This window comes from Aristolochia californica, unplaced genomic scaffold (genome assembly GCF_029961685.1).
Source record: "Aristolochia californica isolate CCGP_79_NKW_82.1479 unplaced genomic scaffold, dmAriCali1.0.hap1 SCAF_6, whole genome shotgun sequence".
Classification (NCBI taxonomy): Eukaryota; Viridiplantae; Streptophyta; class Magnoliopsida; order Piperales; family Aristolochiaceae; genus Aristolochia; species Aristolochia californica.
The window spans coordinates 12,296,942-12,308,846 of NW_027182257.1; positions in this window are offsets into that span (position 1 = coordinate 12,296,942).

The window sequence follows — 11,905 nt, forward strand, 5'->3', positions numbered from 1 at the left end:
TTAAAAATCAAGTTTGAATTTGAAAAAAAATGGAACATCCAAAATGGAAATACACAAATACCGAGAGAGAAAGTATGTGTGTATTTTAAAATTTTGAAACTCTTTTATTTTTTTATATATTAGGTTTTTCAATCATCGGAAAAGAGGGGGGGCATTTTTAACTGAGTGTTGACTCCCAAACCACAAGTCATTTCTAACAAAAATTATAGCCATTACACATCATTATTCGATGAAAAAATTTACGATGATCTATGATTGTATGGTCCATTTTTGTAAAATAGGCAAAAAGTGGGTTGTTTGGCTCTAGTAAATATCCACCGCACATTAACTTGAGAATTTAATTTTACCTACACCTTGAAATTTTTGGATCATTAGGTCATTTGCATCTTCAACATGTTTCAGGCATGCATATCAACATTTAAAACATATTCGGATCAATTAGAAATCTCTTTCTTATAAAATTCCACCAAGCCATTAGGGGTTGTACCAGTGGAATTTCCCAAATATGGATAACTAAACTTTGGTGTTGATTGTTAGTGCATGAAATAATTTTATTCACATACATTAATTGTAGTTTTCTATTTTTTTCATACATAAACTCTAAAATTTTCATTTTGTTGTGATCTATTTGCGTTATCCTTTTGTTTTACGAAAAAAATAGAAGAGTGAAAACACAATTTTTTATATGAAAAAAAATGAACATCCAAAATAGAAAAGCACGAATTCAGAGAGATATAATTATAAAAAGTATATGTGATTTTTAAGGATTTTAAACTCTTTTATTTTTTTTTATATTAGGTTTTGTAATCATCGAGCGGCAAGGCATTTTTAACTAAGTGTTAACTTCCAAACCATAAGTCATTTCTAAAAATAATCATTGCCGTTACACATCATTAATCAATCAAAACATTTACAATGATCTAGGATTGTTAGGTCCACTATTTATTAAATAGGCAAAAAGTGGGTTGTGAGCTCTGGTAAATATCCCACTGCACATTAACTTGAGAATTTAATTTTTTCTACTCCTTGAAATTTTTGGATCATTTGGTCATTTGCAACTTCAACATGTTTCAGGCATGCATATCCACATTTAAAACATGTTAGGATCAATTAGAAATCTCTTTCTTATAAAATTCTGCCAAGCTTTTAGGGGTTGTACTAGTGGAATTTTCCAAACATGGATAACAAAACTTTGGTGTTCATTTTTAGTGCGTGAAATAGTTTTATTCACTTATATTTGTTATATTTTTCAATTTTTTCTATACATAAACTCCTATATTGTCATTTTGTGGTATTCTATTTGCCTAATCTTTTTGTATACGAGAAAAATGGGAGAGTGAAAACTCAAGTTTGGATTTGAAAAAGAATGGAACATCCAAAATGGAAATGCACAAATGCCGAGAGAGATAATTCCAAAAAGTATGTGTGATTTTTAAGGATTTTAAAATCTTTTACTTTTTTATATATTAGGTTTTTCAATCAACAGAAAAGGGGGGGGGGGGGGGGGGGGGGGGGGGGGATATTTTTAACTGATGGTTGACTCCCAAACCATAAGTCATTTATAAAAAAAATTATAGCCATTACACGTCATTATCGTTCAAAACAATTACAATGATCTATGATTGTATGTTCCGCTTTTTGTAAAACAGGTAAAAAGTGGGTTGTTTTGCTCTGGTAAATATCCCACAACACGTTAACTTGCCAATTTTAATTTTTCTACTCCTTGAAAATTTTGAATTATTAGGTCATTTGCATCTTCAACATGTTTCAGGTATGCATATCCACATTTAAAATATGTTAGGATCAATTAGAATCTCTTTCTATTAAAATTCCACCAAGCTATTAGGGGTTGTACAAGTAAAATTTCCCAAACATGGATAACAAAACTTTGGTGTTCATTTTTAGTGCGTGAAATAATTTTCTTCACATACATTAATTGTAGTTTTCAATTTTTTGGATACATCAACTCTAAAATTTTCATTTTGTTGTGATTCATTTGCCTTACTTTTTATTTTACGAGAAAAATAGGAGAGACAAAACTCAATTTTTGATTTGAAAAGAAATTGAACATCAAAAATGGAAATGCCAAAATGTTGAGAGAGATAATTGCAAAAAGTGTATGTGATTTTTAAGGATTGTAGACTCTTTTAGTTTTTTATATATTAGGTTTTGTAATCATCGGAAAAGAGGGGGCGTGGCATTTTTAACTGAGTGTTGACTCCCAAACCATAAGTCATTTCTAACAAAAATTATAGCCGTTACACATCATGAATTGATCAAAACATTTATGATGACCTAGGATTGTTAGTTCCATTTTTTGGAAAATAGGCAAAAAGTGGGTTGTTTGGATCTGGTAAATATCCCACCGCACGGTAACTTGAGAATTTAATTTTTTCTACTCCTAGAAATTTTAGGATCATTTGGTCATTTGCTTCTTCAACATGTTTCAGGCATGCATATCCACAATTAAAACATGTTAGGATCCATTAGAAATCTCTTTCTTACAAAATTCCACCACGCTTTTTGGGGTTGTACAAGTGGAATTTCCCAAACATGCATAAAAAAAATTTGGTGTTCATTTTTAGTGTGTGAAATAATTTTCTTCACTTACATTTATTATAGTTTTCAATTTTTTGCATACATAAACTCTTAAATTTTCATTTTGTTATGATCTATTTGCCATATCTTTTTCCTTATGAGAAAAATGGGAGAGTGAAAACTCAAATTTGGATTTTAAAAAAAATTGAACATCCAAAAAGGAAATGTACAAATGCTGAGAGAGGTAATTTCAAAAAGTATCTGTGATTTTTATTAATTTTAAAATATTTTAGTTTTTTATATATTATGTTTTGAAATCATCGAAAAAGGGGGGCCGAGGCATTTTTAACTGAGTGTTGACTCCCAAACCATAAGTCAATTCTAACAAAAATTATAGTTGTTACACATCATTAATCGATCAAAACATTTACGCTGATCCATGATTTTTAGGTCCACTTTTTAAAAAATAGGCAAAAAGTGGGTTGTTTAGCTCTATTAAATATCCCACCACACGTTAACTTGAGAATTTTTTTTTTCTATTCCTTGAAATATTTGGACCATTAGGTCATTTGCATCTTCAACATGTTTCAGGCATGCATTTTCACCACATTTAAAACATGTTAGGATTAATTAGAAATCTATTTCTTATAAAATTCATCAAGCTATTAGGGATTGTACTAGGGGAAATTCCCAAACATGGATAAAAATATTTTGAAGTACATTTTTAGTGCAAGAAATAATTTTCTTCAATTACATTTATTATAGTTTTCAATTTTTTGGATATATAAACTTTAAAATTTTCATTTTGTTGAGATCTATTTGCCCTAACTTTTTGTTTACGAGAAAAATGGAAAGAAAATTAACATCCAAAATGGAAAATCACAAATGCTGAGAGAGATAATTTCAAAAGTATATGTGATTTTTAAGTATTGTTAAATCTTTCAGGGTTTTATATATTAGGTTTTGCAATCATCGAAAAAGGGGGGCCGAGGCATATTTAACTGAGTGTTGACTCCAAAACCAAAAGTCATTTCTAAAAAAAATTGTAGCCTTTACGCATCATTAATCAATCAAAAAATTTGTGATGATCTATGATTGTTAGGTCCGCTATTTGTTAAATAGGCAAAAAGTGGGTTGTTTGGTTCTGTTAAATATCCCTCCGCCCATTAACTTGAGAATTTAAAATTTTCTACTCCTTGAAATTTTTGGATCATTTGGTCATTTGCATCTTCAACATGTTTCAGGCATGCATATCCACATTTAAAACATGTTAGGATCAATTAGAAATCTCTTTCATATAAAATTCCGCCAAGCTTTTTGGGGTTGTACTAGTGGAATTTCCAAAACATGGATAACATAACTTTGGAGTTCATTTTTAGTGCGTGAAATAGTTTTCTTCACTTACATTTGTAATAGTTTTCAATTTTTTGAGTACATAAACTCCTATATTGTCATTTTGTTATATTCTATTTTCCTAATCTTTTTGTATACGAGAAAAATGGGAAAGGGAAAACTCAAGTTTGGATTTGAAAAAAAATGGAACATAAAAAATGGAAATGCACAAATGCCGAGAGAGATAATTCCAAAAAGTATGTATGATTTATAAGTATTTTAAACTCTTTTAGTTTTTTATATATTAGGTTTTTCAATCATCGAAAAAAGGGGGGGGGGGGGCATTTTTAACTGAGTGTTGACTCCCAAACCATAAGTCATTTCTAACAAAAATTGTAGCCGTTCCACATCATTATTCGATAAAAAAAACTACGATGATCTATGAATGTATGGTCCACTTTTTGAAAAAATTATAGCCTTTACTCATCTTTCACCGATCAAAAAATTTACGATGATCTATGATTGTTAGGTCCACTATTTGTTAAATAGGCAAAAAGTGGGTTGTTTGGTTCTCGTAAATATCCCACCGCACATTAACTTGAGAATTTAAATTTTTCTACTCCTTTAAATTTTTGGATCATTTGGTCATTTGCAACTTCAACATGTTTCTGGCATGCATATCCACATTTAAAACATGTTAGGATCAATTAGAAATATCTTTCTTATAAAATTCCACCAAGCTATTAGGGGTTGAACTGGTAGAATTTCCCAAACATGGATGACAAAACTTTGGTGTTCATTTTTAGTCCCTGAAATAATTTTCTTCACATGCAATAATTGTAGTTTTCAATTTTTTCATACATAAACTCTTAAATTTTCATTTTGTTATGGTTTATTTGCCTTATCTTTATATTTTATGAGAAAAGTAGGAGAGTGAAAACTCAAATTTTGATTTGAAAAAAAATTGAACATCTAGAATGGAAATGCCGAAATGCTGAGAGAGATAATTGCAAAAAGTATATGTGATTTTTAAGGATTGTAAACTCTTTTAGTTTTTTATATATTTGGTTTTCAATCATTGGAAAAAGTGGGGTGAGGAACTTTTATCTGAGTGTTGGTACCCAAACCATAAGTCATTTCTAACAAAAATAATAGCCATTACACATCATTAATACAACAAAACATTTACGATGATCTATGAATGTTAGGTCCGCTTTTTTTAAAATAGGCAAAAATTGGGTTGGTTGGCTCTTGTAAATATCAAACCGCACGTTAGCTTAAGAATTTAATTTTTTCTACTCATTGAATTTTTTGGATCATTTGGTCATTTGCATCTTCAACATGATTTGGGCATGCATATCCACCACATTTAAAACATGTTAAGATCAATTATAAATCTTTTTCTTATAAAATTCCACCAACCAATTAGGGGCTGTAGTAGTGGAATTTCCCAAACATGGATAACATAACTTTGGTGTTGATTTTTAGTGTGTGAAATAATTTTCTTCACTTATATTTATTATAGCTTTCAATTTTTTGCATACAAAAAATCTAAAATTTTCATTTTGTTGTGTTCAATTTGCCTTATCTTTTTGTTTAAGATAAAAATGGGAGAGTGAAAACTCAAATTTGGATTTGAAAAAAAATTGAACATCCAAAATGGAAATGCACAAATGCTGAGAGAGATAATTCCAAAAACATTCTGTGATTTTTAAGAATTTTCAACTATTTTAGTTTTTTATATATTAGGTTTTGCAATCATCGGAAAAGGGGGATCGAGGCATTTTTACCTGAGTGTTGACTCCCAAACCATTAGTCAATTCTAATAAATTAGAGTTGTTACATATCATTAATTGATTAAAACATTTACCCTGATCTATGATAGTTAGGTTCGCTTTTTAAAAAATAGGCAAAAAATGGGTTGTTTGGCTCTAGTAAGTATCCCACCGCACGTTAACTTGAGAATTTATTTCTTTCTACTCCATGAAATATTTGGATCATTAGGTCATTTCCATCTTCAACATGTTTCAGGCATGCATATCCACCAGATTTAAAACATGTTAGGATCAATTAGAAATCTCTTTCTTATAAAATTCCACAAGCTATTAGGGGTTGTACTAGTGGAATTTCCCAAACATGGATAACAAAACTTCGGTGTTCATTTTTAGTGCGTGAAATAATTTTCTTCACTCACATTTTTTATATTTTTCCATATTTTGCATACATAAACTCAAAAATTTTTTTTTTTTCTATTTTATTAGCCTTACCTTTTTTTATACGAGAAAAATGGGAGAGTGAAAACTCAAGTTTGGATTTGAAAAAAAATTGAACTTCCAAAATGGGAATGCACAAATGCTGAGAGAGATAATTCCAAAAAGTATTTTTCATTTTTAAGGATGGTAAACACTTTTAGTTTTTTATATATTGGGTTTTGCAATCATAAGAAGAGAGGGGACGAGGCAGTTTTAACTGAGTGTTGACTCCCAAACCATAAGTCATTTCTAACAAAAATTATAGCCGTTACACATCATTAATCTATCAAAACATTTACAATGACCTATGATTGCTAGGTCCGCTTTTTGTAAAATAGGCAAAAAGTATGTTCTTTGTCTCTTGTAAAATTCCCACTGCACATAAACTTGAGAATTTAATTTTTTCTACTCCTTGAAATTTTTTTATCATTAGGTCATTTGCATCTTTAACATGTTTCAGGCATGCATATCGACCACATTTAAAACATGTTAGGATCAATTAGAAATCTGTTTCTAATAAAATTCCACCAACCTATTAGGGGTTGTACTAGTGGAATTTCCCAAATATGGATAAAAAACTTTGGTGTTCATTTAAAGTGCGTGAAATAATTTTCTTCACTTACATTTATTATAGTTTCAATTTTTTGCATACATAAACTCTAAAATTTTCATTTTGTTGTGATCTATTTGCCTTATATTTTGGTTTTGTGAGAAAAATGGGAGAGTGAAAACTCAAGTTTGGATTTGAAAAAAAATTAACATCCAAAATGGAAATGCACATATGCTGAGAGACGTACTTCCAAACAGTATCTGCGAGAGGGGGGCAAGGCATTTTTAACTGAGTGTTGACTCCCAAACCATAAGTCATTTCTAACAAAAAATATAGCCGTTACACATCATTAATCGATCAAAACATTTACGATGATCTATGAATGTTAGGTCGGCTTTTTGTAAAATAGACAAAAAGTTGGTTGTTTGGCTCTGGTAAATATCTCACCGCACGTTAACTTGAGAATTTAATTTTTTCTACTCGAAATTTTTGGATCATTAGGTCATTTCCATCTTCAACACTTTTCATGCAGGCATATCCACCACATTTAAAACAGGTTAGGATCAATTAGAAATCTTTTTCTTATAAAATTTCACCAAGCTATTAGGGGTTGTACTAGAGGAATTTCCCAAACATGGATAAAAAAACTTTTGTTTTCATTTTTAGTGCGTGAACAAAATTTCTTCACTTACATTTATTATAATTTTCAATTTTTTTCAAACATAAACTCTAAAATTTTCAATTTGTTGTGACCTATTTGCCTTATCTTTTTGTTAATGAGAAAATGGGAGAGTTAAAACTCAAGTTGGGAAATGAAAAAAAATTGAACATCCAAAAATTAAATGCAAAAATTCTGAGAGAGATAATTCCTAAAAGTATCTGTGATTTTTAAGGATTTTAAACTATTTTAGTTTTTTATATATTGGTTTTTGAAATTATCGGAAGAGAAAGGGTGGGGGGACACATTTTTAACTAAGAGTTGATTCCCAAACTATAAGTCATTTTTTAAAAAAAAATTAGCCGTTACACATCATTAATCGAAAAAACATTTACAATGAACTATGAATGTTAGATCCACGTTTTGTAAAATAGGCAAAAAAGTCTGTTGTTTCACTCTTGTAAATATCCCTCCACACGTTAACTTGAGAATTTAATTTTTTCTACTCCTTGAAAATTTTTGATCATTAGGTCATTTGTATCTTCAACATATTTCGGGCATGCATATCCACCACATTTAAAAACTGTTAGGATCAATTAGAAATAACTTTCTAATAAAATTCCACCAACCTATTAGTGGTTGTACTAGTGAAATTTCCCAAACTTGGATAACAAAACTTTGGTGTTCATTTTTAGTGCGTGAAATAATTTTCTTCACTTACATTTATTATAGTTTTTAATTTTTTGCATACATATATTCTAAAATTTTGGATTTAAAAAAAAAATAGAACATCCAAAATGGAAATGGACAAATGCTGAGAGAGATAACTCTAAAAAGAATCAGTGATTTTTAAGGATGGTAAATTTTTTATATATTAGGTTTTGCAATCATCGAAAGAGGGGGGCGTGGCATTTTTAACTGAGTGTTGACTCCCAAACAATAAGTAATTTCTAACCAAATTTATAGATATTGCACATCATTAATCGATCAGAACATTTACGATGATCTATGATTATAAGGTCTGCTTTTTGTAAAATAGGCAAAAAGTGGGTTGTTTTGCTCTAGTAAATATCCCACCGCTCATTAATTTGAAAATTTAATTTTTTCTACTCCTTCAAATTTTTGGATCATTAGGTCATTTGCATCTTCAACATGTTTCAGGCATGCATATCCACCACATTTAAAACATGTTAGGATCAATTAGAAATCTCTTTCTTTCAAAATACCACTAAGCAATTACAGGTTGTACTAGTGGAATTTCCCAAACATAGATAAAAAAACCTTGGTGTTCATTTTTAGTGCGTGAAATAATTTTCTTCATTTACATTTATTATAGTTTTCAATTTTTTGCATATATAAACTCTAAAATTTTGATTTTTTTGTCATCTATTTGCCTAATATTTTTGTTTACGAGAAAAATGGGAGACTGAAAACTCAAATTTTGATTTGAAAAAAAATTGAACATCCAAAATGGAAATGCACAAATGCCGAGAGAGATAATTCATAAAAGTGTCTATGATTTTTAAGGATTGTAAACTCTTTTAGTTTTTTATATATTGGGCGAGACATTTTTAACTGAGTGTTGACTCCCAAACCATAAGTCATTTCTAACAATAATTATAGCCGTTACACATTATTAATTGATCAAAACAATTACGATGATCAATGATTGTTTGGTCCACCTTTTAAAAAATAGGCAAAAAGTGGGCTGTTTAGCTCTGTTTAATATCCCACCCAACGTTAACTTGAGAATTTAATTTTTTCTACTCCTTGAAATTTTTTGATTATTTGGTCATTTGCATCTTGAACACGTTTCAGGCATGCATATCCACCACATTTAAAACCTGTTATGATCAATTTGAAATATCTTTCTTATAAAATTTCACCAAGCTATTAGGGGTTGTACAAGTGGAATTTCACAAACAAGGATAACAAAACTTTGGTGTTCATTTTTAGTGTGTTAAATAATTTTCTTCTCTTACATTTATTAAAGTTTTCAATTTTTTGCTTACATAAACTCTAAAATTTTCATTTTGTTGTGATCTCTTTCCCTTATCTTTTTGTTTACGAGAAAAATGGGAGAGTGAAAACTCATGTTTGGATTTGAAAAAAAATTGAACATCCAAAATGAAAATGCACAAATGCTGAGAGAGATAATTCCAAAAATTATATGTGATTTTTAAGGATTATAAAGTCTTTTAGTTTTTTCTATATTGGATTTTACAGTCATTGGAAGAGGTGGGGCGAGACATTTTTAATTGAGTGTTGACTCCCAAACCAGAAGTCATTTCTAACAAAAATTATAGCCGTTGCACATCATTAATCAATCAACACATATATGATGATCTATAATTGTTAGGTCTGCTTTTTGTGAAATAGACAAAAAGTGGGTTGTTTTGCTCTAGTAAATATCCCATCACACGTTAACTTGAGAATTTAATTTTTTCTACTTCTTGAAATTTTTCTATCATTAGGTCATTTAAATCTTCAACATGTTTCTGGCAGGCATATCCACCACATTTAAAACATGTTAGGATCAATTAGAAATCTCTTTCTTATAAAATTCCACCAAGCTATTAGGGGTTGTACCAGTGCAATTTCCCAAACATGGATAACAAAACTTTGGTGTTCACTTTTATTGCGTGAAATAATTTTTTCACTTACATTTATTACAGTTTTCAATTTTTGGCATACATAAATTCTAAAATTTTCATTTTTTAGAGATCTATTTGCCTTATCTTTTTGTTTACGAGAAAAAAGGGAAAGTGAAAACACAAATTTGTAATTGAAATCTAATTGAACATACAAAAAGGTAATGCAAAAATGCTGAGAGAGATAATTCAAAAAAGTATTTATGATTTTTAAGGACTATAAACTCTTTTAAGTTTTTTTATGTATTGGGTTTTGCAATCATAGGAAGAGGGGGGCACGGCATTTTTAACTGAGTGTAGACTCCCAAACCACAAGTCATTTCCAACAAAAATTATAGTCGTTACACATCTTTAAACGATCAAAACATTTACGATGATCTATGATTGTTAGGTTCGCTTTAAGTAAAATAGGCAAAAAGTGGGTTGTTCGGCACTGGTAAATATCCCATCGCACGTTAACTTGAGAATTTAATTTTTTCTACTTGAAATTTTTTGATCATTAGGTCATTTACACCTTCAGCTAATTTCTGGCATGCATATCCACCACAATTAACAAATGTTATGATCAATTAGAAATTTCTTTCTTTTAAAATTCCACCTAGCTATTAGGGTTTGTACTAGTGGAATTTCCCAAACATGGATAACAAAACTTTGGTGTTCATTTTTAGTGCGTGAAATTATTTTTTTCACTTAGATTTATTTTAGTTTTCAATTTTTTGCATACATAAAATCTAAAATTTTCATTTTGTATTGATCTATATGCCTTATCTGTTTGTTTACGAGAAAAATGGGAGAGTGAAAACTCAAGTTTGGATTTTAAAAAAATTGAACATCCAATATGGAAATGCACAAGTGCTGAGAGAGATTATTCCAAAAAGTATCTGTGATTTTTAAGGATGGTAATTTTTTTTATTTTTTTACATATTGTGTTGTGCAATCATCGGAAGAGGGGGCGAGACGTTTTAACTAAGTGTTATCTCCCAAACAGAAGTTATTTTTAACAAAAATTATAGCCATTACACATCATTAATCAATCAAATCATTTACGATGATATATGATTGTTTGCTCCGCTTTTTGTAACATGGGCAAAAATTGGGTTGTTTTGCTCTGGTAAATATCCCACCGCTCGTTAACTTCAGAATTTAATTTTTTCTACTCCTTCAAATTTTTGGATCATTAGGTCATTTTCATCTTCAACATGTTTCAGGCATGCATATCCACCACATTTAAAACATGTTAGGATCAATTAGAAATCTCTTTCTTATAATATTCGACCAAGCTATGAGGGTTGTACTAGTGGAATTTTCCAAACATGGATAAATAAACTTTGGTGTTCATTTTTAGTACGTGAAATAATTTTCTTCACTTACATTTATTATAGTTTTCAATTTTTTGCATACATTAAATCTAAATTTTTCATTTTGTTGTGATCTATTTGCCTTATCTTTTTTTTACGGGAAAAATGGGCGAGAGAAAACTCCAGTTTGGATTTGAAAACAAATTGAACATCCAAAATGGAAATGCATAAATGCAGAGAGTGATAATTCCAAAAAGTATCAGTGATTTTTAAGTATTGTAAACTCTTTTAATTTTTTATATATTGGGTTTTGAAATCATCGGAAGAGGGGGACGAGGCATTTTAAATTGATTGTTGACTCCCAAACCATAAGTCATTCCTAACAAAAATTATAGTCATCACACATCATTAGTTCCTCATAACATTTACGATGATCAATGATTGTTTGGTCCACGTTTTTTAAAATAGGCAAAAATTGTGTTGTTTGGCTTTGGTAAATATCCCAACGGACGTTAACTAGAGAATTTTAATTTTTCTACTCCTTGAAGTTTTTGGATCATTAGATACTTTGCATCTTCAACATGTTTTAGGCTTGCATATCCACCACATTTAAAACTCATGTAAAC